We start from the raw sequence: 19,666 nt of genomic DNA, 5'->3' as shown, positions 1-19,666 counted from the left end.
AACACTACAAATCAGTATTAAGGATGCCATTTATCATATTCTGGCCAAACTGCACAAATCTATCCAGAAAATTGCAAAATGAGCTCATGCTCAATATAAAGAGAGCAAGGAATGTCAAAAGACTAATATGAAGCAAATGTTAGCCTTGCATTTCCTCATGCCCTATTTGAACCAAAGTTGACTTGCATCTGTGTTGAGGCAAACTCAGAACCTGACCCAGCCTGACTGGATTTTGAAAGCATGGCTCCAGATGAGCAGCCAACACACAGGGTCTACGTACCTCCAGATAAGCATCTTTCTTTGGATAACAGAAGATAAAGACACAGAATAGCATATCATCCTAAAACAGTCAGAAATCTTAGTCACAGCCTTCAGTGTTCATCTGAAGCACAAGAACAGAGCTGGAAAGTTTCCTTTGCAGATAGGAGAGTGCCCAGTGGAGATGAGATAAGATAATGGAGTGACTCTGTAATAAACAGCAGGAGCAACATCCAACAAAATCAGAAAAACACCAAGATGTTCCTGAAACTTTTTGGTACCTGACAGATAGATACCCATGTGATTTAAACCAGAAAGGTCACTGAGTGACCTTCCTCTGACTCAGTTTTGAGTGTTTTGATAAGGTGTTGCACAGCACATGCCATAGGATTAACCAATTATAAATCCTAGCTTTCTTTACATACATTTTCATTTAGGTTAGATACAACTACCATAGCTCATAAGCTGTTCATCTGACCAAGTTATCTTTGAAAATCAGTCAGGAACACCATGCCTAACTTACACCATGCAGTGCCAAACAGCCTGGCAGATGGCAAGTGATAAAGGACTTGATAACTAAAAGTCTTGGTTGAGTAAAAAGGTTGGTATTTGTCATCGTTACAATATCATAACACACTTCACAACATTTTATTAAGCTCACCAGTTTGGGGCAAATAGGCAGAAGGCAAATCACAACCCTGCCAACTTGCTGAGCAAATACAATTAATTCTGAGGTATAGTTAAGAAGGTTATGCCAGGACAAGAGCAATATCCAAAGCTGCCAAAGAGCTGCTATTTAAATAAAAGAGATTTCAGCAAGTATTTGGGAGCCTGACTTACGAATATTATGCCTGTGCCAAAGTCAAATATGAGGAGCCTGCATTACAGGAAGACCTGCAGCAGGACCTGGAGCTGCTGGCTGTACCTTGAGGACATCCTAAAGCAGTTGGCATGGTTCTTGTGCTGGCAGACAGCAGCACATGCTCACCCCGCTACTGACAACAAAAAAAAAAAAAACAAAATGTGGAACTGACACAGATGCCAGGTGCTGCTGAACAAATGCTGGGGATGAGGAACTAGAACACGACGGGAAAGCCCCAAGAGGTGCTCAGGATGTGGTTGCTAATCCAAGCCCTGTGCAGCTCAATAGCCTCTTGGCATCAAGGGGTTTCTGGTCCTCTCCTCCCCATGCCCACATGCACAATATGGGCATTTGTTTGAGTGTGTGTTTGGGGGACAGGAGGAGGTAGGTTGCTGCTGTTTTGTCATGTTTCCTCTTTTAGGGCTATGGTTTAATAGCAGTCACTGAAATAAAGACATTGACCTCTGCCCTATGGAAAGGACATAGTCCTCTTCTCCCTGACCCATGAGCAGGAGCTCAGGGCACAAGCTTAGCAAAGCTCCTCTCTATCAAAGCTGTAAAGAGTGGCATTCTCCAAAGCTTGGTGAAAAACTTCAGCTCAGTTGGCAGAAGTGGCAGTGTAATGTTTCAAAGCCTGAAAAAGTTCTTGCATCATTTCCAGGTTAAAGGGACAGCAACAGTCATCAACAACCAGAGAATTTAGCTTCCAATTACTATTATATTAAAGGACTTCCTTATAATATGACATATGATGTAATGAAGAGCAAAATATATGGGGGTTTTTTTAGAAAAGGGACTCTAAAAAGGAAGCATAATGGCATGCAATAGGATCTGGCTCACTGCTGAGCAAGCACATCCCAGGCAGTGTCAGAGGACAATGCATCAGCCATGTCATGGACATGAGACACACAGATTGAAGTGAGTCCACACAGTCATACCCACAGAAACACCAACTGCCTTCTGTAAATCATTTTGACCTATCTGCCTTGAGATTTCTGAGGAATGAGGTGTTCTGGGAAGGATGAGCCAACAGGGACACAGTTAGCCCAGAATCTTGCAGGAAGTGTAGCCACGGAGCATTGCAGAGGAGGGGAAAAAGCTTTTAGAAGGATACAGACAAGGGGGCACACCCAAAATCTAACACATGTTAGAATAGGGACTGCCCATTCTTGTGATCAGAACATAAGATGTAAAGAGAAATGAGAACCCCAGTAGGTGCTGAGGAGGTTGATGGCCTCACTGCCACATGCCTTAGCACTCAGGGACACTCCAGCTCACTAGATTAAAAACTAACACACAGCACTTGCACTGAGGTCAGACTCCTCATTGCAATGCAGATAGACTCAGACTGGGGAAATAATTGACATGGGAACAATAATGAGAAAATCAATTGCCAAGTCAGATATCATTGACTGCAATGAAAATTTTGTGCATGGAGGATTTTCAGGATAAAGACCCAGGTTTTCTTTAAGACTAGATGAGTTGGTAGAGATGTGAGAAAAGGTAATGTGGTTAATAATGCTGTCCTTGTTACCCTACACTTCCAGATGGAATTCAACAGGAGTCTTGATGGCAAGGTGATTCTTCAGTCAAAGTTTCAGACTATGCTTCTGTAAACATTTAAACATGTGCAGGGTTAAAATCTTGGGAGGCTAGAGCATTTCACTAATGGTGTGGGACACTGCACAGTTTCATTAAATTTTGCATTAGAGCTAATACATCAGCAAAAAACATTGCCCAGTGTCACCCTATATATCTCTGCATGTGTGTGGGACACTCCACTGGGTAAGGCTGACAATGCTTGTACTATTATCTGCAGCAGTTTGCAGCTGTACTCAAAGCTTTTAATCAGTGCTCCACTAATGCAGGCAGTGTCCAAAGTGTAAAAAAAAAAAAAAAAAAAAAAATCCACGATACTATCTGAGAATACTTAACACCATCATGAGCCATTCGCTGTTTGGCATGATGCTATCTCCACCTTCTGTCAACAGTATCTGCTGGAAGATCGATAGCAATCATAAAGTAATGTTTATTATCACCTTGCCCCTCACACCTGCCTCACCGAATGGTTGCTCTTTGTCTCGGGGGCTATAAAAGTGCAGCGGACTAAAGCAGAGGCATGCCTCCGCCTCGCAGTGATGTGTACTTTTGTTACAGGATTACAGCGCTAATTAAACTCCACGTGTACATCACTACCATCACTCCTTGAGCGGGAAGAGTGGAGTACTTTTCCTCCAGGAGCCCTCTCCAGAAATACGGAGAACAAAGCGGGGAGGGCGATGGGGGCGGGCACCGACCCGGGAGGCAGCGGGGGATCAAAACCCCTTCCCGATTTTGGGAGAGTGATGCCCTGCTCCCGTTAGCGGCGGGGACTGGAGAGAGGGGCGGGCTGCGATTTAACCTGCTGTCGCGATTTCGTGATTGTCACGACGTGTGCTCATCGACCTACGGGCGGGGAGGAATTTGTTCTGGCTGTCCCTCCCGTCAGCAGCGCCCCCGACATCGGCGGCAAATTCTGGCGCTGATGTCATCTGATCGCCGATATATTTTTTTAATTAGGTGGCAGCTAAATGAAGAGTGATGTAGGACATCGTGAATGTAATTATCCATTGTGCTTCCAGAGAGACGCCTATAGATCTTTCTTCTCGCCCCCCCTCCCCTCTGAAAACTATCAAAAACCGGGGGAATTCAAATAATCTTCCGTCCCTGTGCATGGATGGAGCCTGTCAGACCCTGTGCGAGGGCTACTGACAAACACAAAGGAGCAACAATAACTGCGCACCACTTACGGCACTGCTAGACTTATTCATTCATTGTAACATAATAATTTTAGATGGTCATTGAAGAGAAGCATATGTTTCGGGCAGACATCAAAAGAACAACCAGACATTTAGATAAGACAACCAAAACTCAGTTTTAAAGTTTCAGATCTAATCCTGGGTAAAGACCGAACAAAGAGTCAGAGAGCAGAAATTACGTTATTTAAACTGACACCACCTAAATCGGATCCTTTCTTCTGCGATCTCGCACAAACACAGCGCGTTCATCACATCCAGCCGGCTTCATTACTATTTATATTACCGCGCGCTGGCTGCGCGCAGTCAATTCATAATTGTCCAGTTTTTCTAATTAATCACAAAAGATTTTTGTTTTGCCTACAGCTACTTCTGGGGTGACTCACAATGGCAAGCCGGAGCTCATACATCACACGCAGCCCCGCTCGGCTCGCTCCAGCCTTCTGTCGGAGGAGCGCCCGAGCCCGTGCGACTTGTTATTTTTATCCCATCCTCGCCTTCTCAGCCCAAACCTGACCCAGGGATTTTTTTGGCGAGATTTCTCGATTTCAGAGCCGTTTGATTTCCCTCTCTCGTTTGTGCGTGCGCATGCTCTCCTCTCCTGCTCCAGCAAATCTGTTCGAGGTCTGTGCGGCTTCAAAGGAAGCGAGCTGCATCAAACACTGCTCAAACTTCTGCCTGATCAATATTTTCTTAATGAGCTCCACGCAGTAACCCAGCAGAGGCTGAAGCAGCTGCTGAATCTCTCCAGCTCCACAGCAACGAGGGTTTTTGGTGCTATTGCAGCAGGCCAGGTTGTTCCTCCCACCTCTGCCCAGACCGTGATGATCACAGAAGTAAAATTTTTTGGCTGCCAGACGGCTGCTTGTGAAAGCCACAGCTTGCCGACCTGAGTCAGAGGACAGTGATTTGACCTCTATTTCTTGTGCTGCCAAAGGTGTATGCACACAGAAGCTGTACCATGAACAAAGAAATGGGGCAATTTGTCTGACAGCAGCATGACAGTATGTTCTTTCTCCACACGTTGAAAAAAAAAAAAGCAAACAAAACAAAAAAGCCCAACCAAATACACCCCCAAACACACAATCCTTACCCAAAAACAAACAAACAAACAAACAAACAAACAAACAAACAAACAAACAAAACACTCTTTTTTATTATTGGTAAATTATTTGGTATTTTATTATTGTCTGCCCAGTTAGAATCAGTTGATTTCAGATGAAGGGAGAAAAGCAATAGGCACACGCTGCCTCTAAAGCACACTCTAACTTAAGGCTGCAAATGTTGTTAATTATGTGGAAGCTTTCTGGTAAGATGCATCTATCAATGCATCTTCCTTGATCACATTCTGCCCACTGCTGGGTTTGCAAGGAGTCAGCACAATGGTGGGAGAGGGGTGTTTTATTAATAAACCCTGCACAGAACCCTGCACTCACTCTGGGTATTTTGGAGTGGAAATGGTACTGAGGCCAAGGCTGGTTTCTGTATGACAAAGAACGGGCAAGCAAATTATTACTGAGAGCAAATGAATTGGTTTTTAACAGCATAGAAGAGAAAAATGTGTGTTTCTTATCTGATGGCATAAAGGATATTTCTGATCTATTTCATGGGATTTCAGGTGGTTTTTTGGGGATTGGAAATACTATGCTTAGAAAGGCTGAAAAAGTATGAATTAGCAAAAAAATGTTTTTTTCAGAAATTTCTGTAGTGGATTATTTAGCTGGCAGCAGACCCCTTTGTCTGCAGACCAAGAAGTTCATAATAAAGGGGAATGGGGTGAAGGCTGCTTTTCTGAGGTCACCTGGGGATAACCTGCAGTGTACCATTTCTGAATGTACATACCTCCTAGTGTGTTCCAGTTGAAGACATGCTCCTAGCCTTGTTTGGGAACTTAGAGCATCCCCAGTAACATGCTATCACTTTTTAAGTCATCTACAAGAAAAATACTCCACAGAAACTCCTGAAGGACCAGTGTAAAGTTTACAACTCTGCAGATAAGACAATGTGTTCAAGAGCAGATTCAGAGGATAATCCATGAGAAATATTTTGAAGGATCAAGCCATACTTTCATTCCAGTGCCCAGCCCTAGTTTTCCACCTCAGTATTTGCTACTTCACGTGAGCATACACAGGCCCTGCATGTGACAGGAGCACACACATCAGCTCATCACACTGACTCAGATTTGCTGCTCTGGTGCCAGGCATGGCCTTTCAGGAGCCACCACCAGCTCTGACAGCAGCTTTGCCTTCACTTTTCCTACCCTCCATTGCATAAATTAGCAATAGCAAAGCCTCTGTTCTTGCTGTCAGCCCCTCACTGGGACGCACCTCTGCTGAGGCATGTTGGCCACAATCACAGGTGACACCAGCAACCCCATCTGCAGCAGCTGAAGCCTTGGTCATAGCAAGGCTGTAGATCCTGTGCTCCCTTCTGGCTCTTTTGACTCACAGGGAGTCAGATCCGAAGCTCATTAAGCCCAGGGGAATATTTTTCAACTGGCTTTGTCAAGCAGGTGAGGCTCCCTTAGTCTATTGCCACCTTGCTGTAAAGACCATAATTGTGCTGGGACAAACTGCTTATTACCCAGTTGCAAGCTTAATAATAACCAAGGGCTGTGATTCCTCCTAAGGAACTGAGGACTTGAATTAAGTGTTATTAATACCAACAATATTGTGCTAACACCAGAAAAATAGCAGAATTAGTAATAATGTTATCTAAATGACAGTGTAAATATAAGGTAAGTACTGTACCTGGCTTCTGAGGAGTGTGAAGCCAAATGATGATTTCCTCTCAGGGCAGTGATAAACAACTCAGTCATACTGAGTTTACAGTTTTAGTAATAATTGGCTTGGAGGGAAAAAAAAAAATTATATAAAGCACAGTCACAGGTTAACTACATTATAATTACATGGTATAATTTCAGCCCCTGCTCCCAGAGTGGAAGGCACAGTGGTTATCTGATCAGCCTCCGTGTGTAATTCCCTGCTAGGTTTGGGGCTAAGCATTGCTGTGCTGGTTTGTACAGTGACTAAGTGGATCTGCAGAGACTGCAACATGCCCCAGGTCACAGCCAGCTTGGCAATGGGCTCAGGAGTGCAACCTCCAGCCCTGGGCACGTGGGGCTGGAGGAAAAACTGGAGGCAGCAGCTTCATGGCCATCGGTGTGTGCAGCTCCCCTTGCCACCTAGGCAGGGTTTTGGAGCTGAGCCTGGTGGTGCTGCCCAGGTTCTTTTGAGGGTGCCCAGGTCCTGTGGGTATGGCAATGGCAGCTCCTGTCAGCATGCTGGAGCTGGGACACGGTGTCTCCCAATAGCTTAGAAAATCCTGATGCCTGGTCTCCTTCCCAAAACACTCTGCCAGATTTCTCTCAAAACCAGCAATAGCTGGTCACACCACATGATTGGAAGAGGGACCTCCAAAAAGACTTGGTTATGAGAAGCTGTAACAGGCAAAATTGGAATCCAAGAGCAGCATCAGGTACAAGTAGTGACTTGAGTGATGTCTTCTGGGGAAAGGGTAGAAACTGTTGTTGTTACTTCTTGAATTTTCACACCCTTTTCTATTTTCACTGGAAGCCTGACTGTGAAACCAAGCTCCAGAGATGAGGGGAAAAATGGATGTTATTTAGTTTTTTCATCTCCCCAGCCCCTCCCTGACAGAAATCTGTGCAGCTTCCACCAGGATGGGCTCAAAGCAGGGGAGGACATTAGCTGTTGTCATTTCTTTTTTCGACTCTGTCAATCCACACACTTCAGTCAGGACGAGTAGGACAGGTCAGGTCTCTTTTAATGTGGCATCAGGTGCAGGGACAACCAGAAGCATCAGGTGGCTTTTCTTACTGTCCTCTATACAAAGCCTCAGCTAATTTGCCCAGCCTCTCATGGCTTGCTGTAGGTGGTGTAGCTTACTTGGGAACCAGTGTAATTGCTTCCCAGTGGCATCAGAACAGCTGCAACTTGAACCTGCTCTGTCCCAGCCTTCATGACTTGGCTCACCACCCTTCTCTGGGATGCCCTGGCTCCCTTCTTGCTTGGCCAAGGCATGTCCAGGCATGGAGGAGCTATTCTGGCAGTGTCAAAAGGTCCTGCTTGCTGGGTGCTTTGAGATTGCCAGTATTGGGCTGGCATGGCAAGGTTTGTGGGAGGGACCCCCTGTTGGAGCAGGGGAAGAGTCTGAGAAGTCCTGCCCCTGAGGAAGGAGTGGCAGACACCACAGTGTGACCACAGTCTGACCACAGCCCTCATTTTCCATCCTCCTGTGCTGCTGTGGGGAGGAGGTAGAGAAAATCAGGAGTGAAGTTAGGCCTGGAAAGAAGGGCTCTCATTATGCTACTCTGATTTGATTGGTAAAAAATTAAATCAAATTAATTTTTCCAAGTCTAGTCTGTTTTACTCGTGACAGCAATTGGTGAGTGATCTCTTCCTGCTCTTATCTCAACCCAGAAGCTTTCCACGGTATTTTCTTTCCCCTGCACAGATGAGGAGGGGAGTGATAGAGCAGCTTGATGGGCACATGCAGCCAGCCAAGGTCAACCCAACACATATACAATGAAGAAAAAAGAAAGAAGAAAGTCCAAGGAAGTCATAAAAGCAAATCTCATCATCCAGGCTAGCTCTGGTGAGGAACAACCCACTGGGTGTGGGAACAGAAGTGGAACACAAGCAGCAACAGGAGAGACCCCACAGCTGAGCAAGTTGTTCTCCAACCAGGGGGAAAGAAGGTCCAGGGCTTGCAGAAGGACCTTTGTGTAATTTGGAAAGTTCTACCACAGAGTCATGTGAAGTTCACTTCCATATTTTCTTGACTAGAGCATTCACCACTTGTGCTGTTTAATAGGGATCAACTCAAAATATTGTGCAAGCTGATAATTAGCACTGTTGGTCTCTAACATCTGTATCTGCATCTCTTTTCTTTAAATCTCTTTTCTTTAAATCATTTTTCTCTCAATCTTCATTTCTGCTGCAGTGAATCTCCATGAAAGGGATATTTTTGCCCTTGTTAGCCTTTTTAGTAAAAGGGCTTCAAAGAATGATCTAAGGACAGCATTATTTTGAGCTAGTCAAGGCAGGGTGAGAACAAGAAGGCCTGCCCAAAATGTTGGTATTTACCCTCTTGCAAAAAGCATCAGGCAGCAGTGGAGCTCTACTCTGCCATAACACTGCCAGAAACGAGGGTTTCCTTGTGTTTCTGTGGAAATCTTTCACAGGAGCCCAGGTAGTACGAGCAGCAGGGGAGGTGGCTGGAAGTGACTTTCTGTCACTGGTGTATTAATGGATAGTGAGACAAATGTAGGGTCTTGACACGTTTTTGCCTGCTGGTGCTGAGCTGGCTGCTCCCCAGCTTGTGCAGGGATTCCTGCTGTGCTGTGGTTCTGCCCCCTGCCCTCAGCCCCTCCCCAGACAGTCATCCAGCTCCTCTGACTGATTCTTTACAATCCTGCATTTCAGTAAGACCCTTGTCACACCTGGAGCACGTTTGTATTGCCAAACACAGATGATTCCAAATAGGTGTGGTGACTCAGGGAAAAGCTGGGAAGGGTTTGGATGGACTCCAAAACATCAGTTCAGAACTGTGGAGCAGGAAAGCCTCTTTCCTTAGGATGCTCAAGAACAGACCAAGGCTGATGTGCTGCCCATAGAGAGCTGATTTCTGCCCTACATGCACCCCGTGAGTGATGGGGCACAATTCTGGCTGACACCACTTGCAGAGCACACAGGAGGCTCCTTGCTGCATTCACAGTCCTTCCTCGGAGAGTAGGCCCTCTGCTGTGGATTTCTGTTGATTTTTTGAGGTTTGGTTGTTTTTTTTTTTTATCAGGCTAAAGAGGATATATTTTATCATAATGGTTTCAAATCCAATGTGTACAGGCCAACGCAAATAGGGTATTACAAGTTGAAGAACTGTACCTCAGGCACCATTTTATTAGAACTAGTGTTTACATCAAACAATACATCCTAAGTACTTCATATTAAGCTTGGACAAATCATTTGCCTGAGGATTAGGGTGTTTTGCCACTGAAATGTAATCCTTCTGTTGATTTTTTTTTTCAAGCTGCCAAACCAAACATGGTAAAATCAGTAACTGTTTAAAAATCAGAAGGGTGAAAACCTTAGTCAAAATTTGACATGTTTAATAAAACATAGAAAAAATTGCCAAGGTGGTTTGCAGACAAATGTCTGAACAGCAGGTCAGATTTTCACCTACTCAGATCAGCAAAACTCTACAAGGTAACAAAATAAAAAAGTAATCATGGGTTTCAGTGTTTCCCCATGGGGGCTGAGAGGGGAAGAGGGGGCTGGTCTGGCTGCTCCCCATAAGGTGTAGACAACCCTTGCATGTGGAACTGAGTGAAAAATTTGGGGACCTGAGCCAGGAGAGTGGCCAGAGCAGGCTGTTTCTCACAAGGCAGAGCCCTGTGCAGCCCAGGAAGTGTGACCTGCCCCAGGAAAAAGACAGGATAACGAGGGGGAGCCTCACTCTTCTGGCCTCTGCTCCCAGCGAGTGTTGAGATACAACATGCAGATGTGTAACACCAGCTGTGAGAAGAGGTGGGTGGCAGAGACCCAGTCAAAATTTGTAGTGTTGTGTGGAATGGAACCAGACCAATCCCTGCTGGCTTCACAAAGGAAACTTGCACTCCACAAAAACACCCCACACCTTGACAGTACCCAGCAAAGCACACATTAAGTGGGTTATGCAGCCACCAGAGAATGCCAGTACCAGCACATGGTACACTGCAGGGCAGTCAAAAACAGTGAAGTGGATAGCAATCCACAGAATATACCTTAGACACGTTTAGGCAGATTGATGTTTCTGTAAGACTTTACAGCCAGAATTCTCCAACAAAGTATATGTTTTGGATTTATATATGTGTGTCTGTGCATATAAATTTGTCTACATCTGCATAATGATGCATCTTTTGGATGACACACAATAGATATACATCTTGAGAGAGATGTGGACACAAACATAGACACAAGAGACGTCTATGAAGAGGTTACCCAACACAGTGAGGAGTGATGGTATGCAAGCACAAGCAGAACCCATGGGCCTGACCCACAGTCAAACAGATAACTCCCAATTTTAAAGCTAAGGACAATATTAAGTGCTTCTGAATAAAGAATTACACCATCACTGAAGCAACCACCTCCATCATTTTGGAAAGAAGAGTCACTAAAGATGACATAAAAAAAACCACAAAGACTTACACTCTGGCATCATTAGAAAGAAAAGAGGGATCATATCTAAGAAACTATTAATTGGTTAGTATGCTTCCATACTTGAGTGCATACAGACTAAACTTACTGCTTGTTTTACCACAGTTTAAAAACAAATCTAAAACTAATTGATATTCTTTTAGCAGCCATCAGTTACCTGCTAAGTAAACTCAGCAGCAGCTCTTTGCCTTTTGTGGCTGCTGAGATGTGTCACAGACTTGTGAGGGAGCTCAGCAGCTCAAGCCAGGTGTGAGAGCCCCAGACTTGTATCCCCCTGCCCCTCTCACCAGCCTCATGGGCAGCTCATGCCTTCCCAAAGGTGGGCAGAACACTCAAAGTTGTGCCTGTTGCAGAGTGCCCATGATCACCTACTGCATCCCCACACTTCTATCTAAGACTTCTGAAATGACCAGATTTTGTGCAGGGGCACAAAGCTGTGAGTTTCATTGAAAGCAGAAAAGGTTCTGCTCAGGCAGCACTCCCCTAGGGCATCTAGATGCCCAAGCATTTGAAAGTCTTGTGAAGATCATGCATGCAGGGTCTCCATCACTGTGTCTGGTTTGAGGGGTACCCACAAGATGTGGCATAGATAATGCCCAGTCTCTGCCCATAAATAAAAATTCATTGATGATTATTGAGGAATAAAAATACTGTGGTAATGGGAAGTATTATGTTTTTCTTGTAAACAGCACAGTTAATGCTTTTGAAAGCAAATCTTTGGCTCAAAATTACACTCTCAAACTCCAAGCATTCTTCTGTCGAGTCGGAACTGCTGTGAATTTGTTAAACCAAGCCACATACTGAGAGGTGTCTTGATATCTCCCCTCCTTATGGGCCCATTCTTCAGCAGAGGAGAAGGGCAGTGCTCAGTGCTGACTTGCTGAGGCAGTTGTACTCAGTGAATCCCCCAGTAGGTCCCATCCTGTCTGCAGTCTCAGGGCTGCACCTCTGAACAAGGCACTGCTTTAAGAGCTCTGCTCTGCCAAGGCTCCAAGTAGCACTGGTGGGTGCTGCTGCCTTGGCTTCAAGCAGAAATTTCACAGAGATCACACAAGTGTGAGCAGGTTAAAAAAAAATAAATAAAGAAACCAACCCACTAGAGGTAGAACCTGAAAAGTTAGGAAATTATAAGCAAACAGGGAACACCACAGGCAGGAGTATTGCACACAAAGGGCAATAAACATATGGAATAAATTAGGGGAGTAGGCGATGGGAGTAAAGCATGTAAATGAGTTCCACAGACACCTAGATTTGTCTCTACAGAAGCAGAGGATGGAGGAGAAGGATGGAAAAGCAGAAAAGTGGAATTAAAAGGGGCTTCTCCTGATCCCATGGCCTTTTCTTATGGTTCCTAAACTCTCTGTTTATGCCAGAGTTGCTGAGACCCTGGATTAATAAGCACTTGGTATTTGTAGGTACCACAAGCACACCTGGACATAGTTTCTCTTGGTTTACATCAAACACCCAGCCTGCCTTCAAAGTGTAGTATCAGGGTCTCTGCTGCAAATTGAAATGCATCTTGATTTCCCTGAAACTTTGAACTCTCATTTTTACTATCCTTCTGAAAAGACAGGGGAAAGGATTGAGCTATCAAAAAAAAAAAAAAAAAAAAAAAAAAAAAAAAAAAAAAAAATAAAGAAATTCGTGAAAGCATGTTCTGACTTGAAAAGCAAAATACAGTATGCTTATACATGGGAGAGGAACAACAGATTTTAAGATTTTTATATGGTTAAAAGTAGCTTGGTGACAAGCTGGAGCTGCCACAGTTAATCTTATTGTACTGGTTTTAGTGACATTTTAATGTGTTACCCAGGACTTAACACTATATTATTCACTAAGAGGCTTGTTCCCACCACAGGACACAAACTTCACTGCTATTAGCACAAAAAGGGGAGCCACATAAACATAGTGAAGAGAATAGCCCCTTGTGCACATCTACTTCTCATGATAATGCTGTGGAGTTGACTCTCAGGGGTATTCCCCCCTGGATTCCCACTGTGCTCACATGTGATGGGATTGTAGCTGCAGCCAGGTTTGACACTCTTGCTCTGGGACCGAGGGGATATCACCCCATCAGCAGGGCAGAGCAGAGGCAAGGCAGAGCTGCCTGCTGCAACAGAGGAAGTGCTAAATCAGGCTTTCTCCTGGGTTGTGCAGGCTTTTCAATTCATCCTGTTGCTCATAAAGCATCTCCTGTAGCTCAGGGAGCAAACAGACCTGGGGAATGATGGTGGTGGCTGCTGCAGGCAGGAAGAGTCAGCCTAGGCTGCATGAATTGGAGGTTTCACAGGCTCTGCAAAGAGTCTCTTTGAGAGATAAAAGAAGGTAGGAGACCATCACAGACAATGTGTTCCACAGCTTGCAGGGGGGAGCTGAGGGGTCGAATGCCATGCCAGCCTTTCCCAAAGGGAGCTGCACTTTAGTGAGTGTGCAGGAGATTCCTCACCTGTCTCACAGGTGGTACCTCTTCCCCTGCATATTCTTAGTTTCTTTTGCTACTCGATGAATTTTGGGATAAAACACAGGAGGTTTATGGATTAAATGGATTAAATGGATCTTTAGAAGGGAAACAGGACTAAAGAAAAACCCACCACCACCATTTAGGCACTTCAAATTCACATATCAAGCAGGAATTAGAAGTTGAATGGGAGACATCTATTCTCACCTTCTGCATCTCCAATATCCTTATATTTAAGTTCTGCATGTCTCGAGCAGTGAGTTTATGACTATAGCCTACCTCCCAATGCCAGCAATACAAGCACACAAGACTGGCTTGTTAGTGGAATTTAATTAAAGCAAACCCTTCTTTGCACCCAATAATCTAAAAAACCATTTACAAGGCACTAGTAGTTTGTTTCCTGAGAGTCACACCCTAGAGCAAGCTATTTCATGCCATCCTTTTATTCTGTTTGTCTATACCATGCTTATTTCCTCCAGTACACTGGAAACCCTGCACTACTATATAGAGGGAAGTAGAGAAAAATTATTTACACAAGAGTTTGAAAGGTAAGAGGCTTGCATTTCTCTCCAGTACTGTGTGGGATGGGATGTTTGGCCTTGAACAATGTTCTTCAACAGCTTGGTGCTTCAATTCCCCTCTCACTAAAGGATTAACACTGTCCTTCAAGTCCACAAAACAGATGTGTGCACTGTAAATGCACAGCACTCACAGGGCTTTTGCTCCTGCTGACAAGTGAAACAGCAAAGGTTCTTGCTTCCTCCCTTCAAGGCTGCTCTTTACCCCACGACCCAGACAGCCTGATCCCAAGGCCTCTTCCTGCTAACAGGAACTGCCCAAACAGAGACTAGTTTAGGGTACATCATCTAAGTGGGGCTGTGAGCCAGGCACTTCCCAGGAAAACTGCCTCTGTTTTTGTAAGCCCCAGCACAGGTGAAGTTTATCACTTCTCCTGTCTGAGATGCATCATTCCAATGGCAGGAGGATGAGTGGCATGCTGAGCCACAGCTGGGGTCAATCAAATACCATGGTGGATTCTTAAACACTTAAAACCTTTGCCCAACCACTATGCAAAATGCCTTGCTGGAGGATCTTTTTTAGTTAGTTTGTTTGTTTGTTTATTTTAGGAGAGAATAGTTTATGTGTGTCTTCTGCTGCATCAAATGCAAATAATCATGGAAAACATCTTCCTTTTTTTCCCTGACTTGTTTTCATAAAATATCCTGGCACATGCTTTACAGATGATGAAATAAAACCCAATCGTAGCAGGACTCCTGTTGAAATATAATTGATTGAGCAAATTCCTTTTGGTCCCTTATTCTAAAAAAATCCCCATAGTAGCTGGCAGAGAAGTTACTTCTGGATTTTGTCATCCTGTTACTAGCACATTTCTGTACTTCCACAGTGTATCAGCACTGTTTTAGAAGTTACAGCCAGATACAACAACAGTTCTCTCTTTGCAGTCCAGGGACCCATAAAAATCACTAAATTCAGAATCTGCCTATCTCCTAGCCCCAAAATGTCAAAAGTCCAAGGGCCAGGAACACTGAACTATATCACTAGACCAACACAGAGAGATCTAGAGAGCTGCATCTAAAGGACAACAAATATCTGTATCACTCATTCTTAAATTAGTTTTAGGTAGACCCCAAAAGTAGCAAAGTCTCCTGGTAGCAAGACCCTCCCTGATATCAGTGGGGCCATCTAACTAATTTCATGGGGGACACACCAGAAAGGAGACAGGAGCAATTACAGAGCTTGACCACCTTATGCTCCTCAAGCTATGATCTCAGGTGCTGGGGGGTGGCAATGCCTCTCTGCATCCCAACAGCACAGGGGATGCTTGGGTGCAGGGCTCCAGAACTGATTTCCCCTCTCCAAGCACAGCCATGAGGAGCACATGAACACTGCAAGCCATTGCTGTCCCCTGACTTGCAGAGCCTCTCCTTGCCTAGATGACTTATCTGACTCACTCAGAACAAAATTTGGAGAAGAAGGACTAATCATGCCCTGAGTTGCCTGGGAGGCATTGCTGAACCATCATCAGAAATGGCCTGATTGCTGTGAACAAGGGGAAGCACATTTTGAAGAGGCCTCGGCAGGGATGCCAAGACACATCACACTGCTCAGCTGTGCTCAGAGCCCTTTGGTGGAAGTTCACAGGAGGTGCTCAGGACAGGACAAGGGGCAGTGGCTGGGGAGCCACAGGTCTGTCTGTCATTCAGAGGACCCCACAGAAGAGGCCACCAGGATGTGTTCTGCCAGCCAGGTTCATATTGAATACCAGAGACTGAGTCTGGGGCAGGCCATGGAGTTTAGGGACAAACGCAGCAGTGGATTCATGCAACTGCTCCCACCCTGGACACTGCCAGGGCAGCAGTGAGGAGGGAATCAGAAGTGACAGTACTACTTTCTCTTTCAACAGGGTGAATCCAGGACACAGGCACAGCTTAAAATGTGACTTTTCCATCACTTTGGGTTCAAACCTTGATGTTATTTATAAGCAGGGTTGTGTAGTTTTCTTCCTTTCCTTGGGAAGTTTTCCATCTCATTAATTTTATTGGTAAAACCAAAGGAAAAGGATCTGTCCATAAGGGTATGAGGGGTGATATGATGCCATGGCATCCATGGCATCTCAACCCCTTTGTCCAGATCTCCAAATACCAAGGCTTGGGATCAGCTTTCCTAAAGTGACAGGACTCCTGTATGGGTACAGACTGTCCCATGTAAATGTCCCATCTGCAGGATCCAGTTTTCCACATGGCTGTATTAGATGCTCCCCTGACAAATGCAAATTTAAAAGGCACAGACCTAGAGTACCATTTTTGTCTTTATTTTCTAACTTATTCTTAGAAACAGGCCAGCAAGTATTTTTAGCAAAATTTTCACCTGCTTCCAAGTCAGTTAGGCTGATCTTAAGATAAGGACACAGACACAAAGCACACAGGGATCAGATTTTTAAATCACTGAACTACCTGAAAGTGCAGAGAGACACCTAGCTGTTTCCCATTGCTCTCAGTGCACAAGAACTGGGCACAGTCCAGTGAATGTAATCCTAGTACCTCTATACTTGAAAAAATGTGAAGAACAAACAGTAGATTATAGAAAGGACACAGTGCTTTTCATTACTCTCAAGTTATCAGCCTCTTGCAAGTCATATTTTGCAGCTTAATCCACGTACCTTGGGGATAAACTTAGTACAGGAGCCTGTGCTAATCAGTTATAATTAACTACATTCCTCAAACAGACAACAAAAGCACAGTACTTGTGGACTGTGTTACAATCCCACCTCCTCCTACCTATTCCCTTTTACAAAAAAAAACCAACAAAATGCTTCAAAATTGCACTGGCAATGGAACTGCAACCAGCATAACAATTAGACACAACAGATACAAGCAATATGAACCATATCATTTTATTAGCTTGGCAAAGATGGTCAAGCTTCTTCCAGCTTTCATCTACAATTTCCTTTAAGGTGATGCTGCTGCTGCTGATGGTGATGATCATGATAATTTTATTGATATAATAAAATTTCTCCTGTTGTTTTCATCTCGAGAATCCAACTTACTTTACAACAGGGTGGTGAACTTAAGTCCATCTCTCAAGGAATTGCTGCTGCTGATGCACTAAATTGATTGTATTTTCAAATCTGTCTCTCTGTTGCTTTTTTTAATGTACTTATCCTGATAAGAACTTCACTCCCACCAGCACACTGAGCCTCATGCAAAGGGGACTAAGGAAACACACCTCAATTTCTCCAAAGTCAGTGGTTAAGGCTGTGTGTGAACTTCACTTAAGTCTGGTCTTCAGGAGGCAGGCAGAGCTCTGTGGACATGCTCACAGGCTTCCTACACAGCTCCTAAATCTCTTGGGCACCACACCACAAAGAAAGCTACCACAGTGTTAGGGCTGCCTCCAGCACATGGATGCTGGCAGCCCTGTCTGAAGTAGGACTTCTTCCCATGTCAGACCTGATAGCACATCTCCAACCAGCTCTGTGCAGGAGCCTTCATGTCCCAGAGGGATGCAGAGCAGTGCCCATTCCTGAAAGTGTGAGGGGAGCACCCCTGTAATGCCAAATGAGATTCAGCTCCCATGGGTCCACTAGCCAAAGATCACTATGGGATTAAGTATCATAAACTTACACCTGCAGGAGTGAAAATGAGCTATGGTATCCCTCCCTGTCCTGTCCTGTCAGTGTTCCCAGCAAGGGCAGTGGGATTGCTCTCCAGGTGTTCACTGAAAACAGCACATAAATGTTTCAAACACCACTTCATAGGTGTCACTCCAAAGCCATAAAGAAAACAGAAGGCAGAAAGCCTGAGCACAAACCCTTAAATAACAAAAATTCTTCTCCCCTCTCTAGGATTTTATTGCTGAGGAGCAATGTTAGCTGAAACCTTCATTATACAGTTTTTTCTCAAAAACTCAGCATACAAACAGCCTCAGAAGTGTTAGGGATGTTGCCTGGAAAAGACCTCTTGGATTTACAGGCAATAATTAATCTTTAGCTCCAGTGAGGCAGCCGTGCTGCAGGGTCAGTAGGAGTCACCATGTTGGTAAATGATGATTGCACCACTCACACAGCCCTGAGTACCCTGCAGTTATGGGGAAAGGTTTCCTGGGGAGTTGCAAAGGCCCTCTGACTAGGAAGGTCTTGCCAGGCAAGCTGGAAAGACCTTTCTTCTCTGTGCAAGACAGACTTTAAGGCAGGGTGGCCTGGGCAGATGAAGCCTCTGAGGACAAGACATAGAGAGGAGCTGAGAAGGAAGGATCCATCAGGTCACCATGTCTTCCTGGCAGCAAGAGTCAGGGCTGCTCTCTACTATGTCTTTATACACTGAATTCAGTACCTTGAGTAACTCTGAATTGGTCCATTTGACCAGGTGAGGAGGGATAAATATAACATTTGAATTAGGTGTATTTTGCTCCCTGTGACTGCCTTGGGATGAGAGCAGCATTGCTCCCCTCTCTCTCTCTGTTTTGATTTCCACCACAATTGTCCCTTTTCTATAGTGGGAATACCATCCATAGATCTCAGCTGTTTCAGCTGAAGGAACCCTTGCCCATCACTTGTCTTGCTGGTGGATGGGTGTGCCTTGGGTGCAGCCCAAGATGCTTGCATGCACCAAGAAAATTCTCAAAGGGAAAAGTGCCTCTTCACTGAAGACCCATCTTCCTGACACCCGGCCAAGCCTGGCTTCTCTGGAAGCAAAATAAGCAATTTTGCTTACTGAAGGACATTATCTTTCATAGAAGCCTAGGAAAAGACAGTTTGCCTACTGTTACATCTAAGTAACACCAACCAATACCCAAAAGCAGCACTGGATATTTGTAAGGGGCCAGATCACAAAGTCTTAAAGTCATTTATTAGTCATAGCTTCGAGGGCTTCATCAGATTCTGTCATGGACTAGGCTGTGTTCTATATTGAGCCCACTCACTTGAAATAGACTCAGTCACATCACCTTTACAGACATCCACACTTCTGCCAGAATATAGGGGGAAATAGGGCCAGCTGGGCTCTCAGTAACTTACTCACTTGGTAAATGGCCTGCCTGTGCCTTATCTTGCATTTGAATTTGTCTGGCTCCAGTTTTTGGCCTGCTGTTTTGGAGAAGATCCCTTTTCTGCAAGGTATTTTCTCCCCAGGAAGGTATTGTCATGCAGGGCACTTGTTGCTCACCACAGGATTCCCCTCCCATTTGGCGGCACCAGCCCCAAAGGCAGAAGCCAGAGTCATACAATCTGACACTAAGTAAACACCCAGCTCCATTTGAATGGAAGGGCAGTCCAAGTGGCCTCAAAAAAAAAAATCCACAGAAACCCCTTGCAGGGCTCTGCTGTATTTGTTTTAGTCCCTCTTTGCTGTCTAGGGGAAGGGGAAAAGAGAGGATAAATGTCCCTTAGCCCTTTTCTCCAAGCCCTTTTAGCCCTGGTCGGGTGCATATGCCCCACTCACCCCTGCACTGGCTTTCAGCTCCCCTGGAGCTGAAGAGTGAATAAGACCTCTAGGACATTGTCTCTAAGCTGATAATTGCAGCCTCTTCACTGGCACAAGGCGTCTCTCATGCCATT

Source organism: Erithacus rubecula (assembly GCF_903797595.1).
Source record: "Erithacus rubecula genome assembly, chromosome: 3".
NCBI lineage: Eukaryota > Metazoa > Chordata > Aves > Passeriformes > Muscicapidae > Erithacus > Erithacus rubecula.
This window is presented reverse-complemented; position numbering follows the sequence as displayed.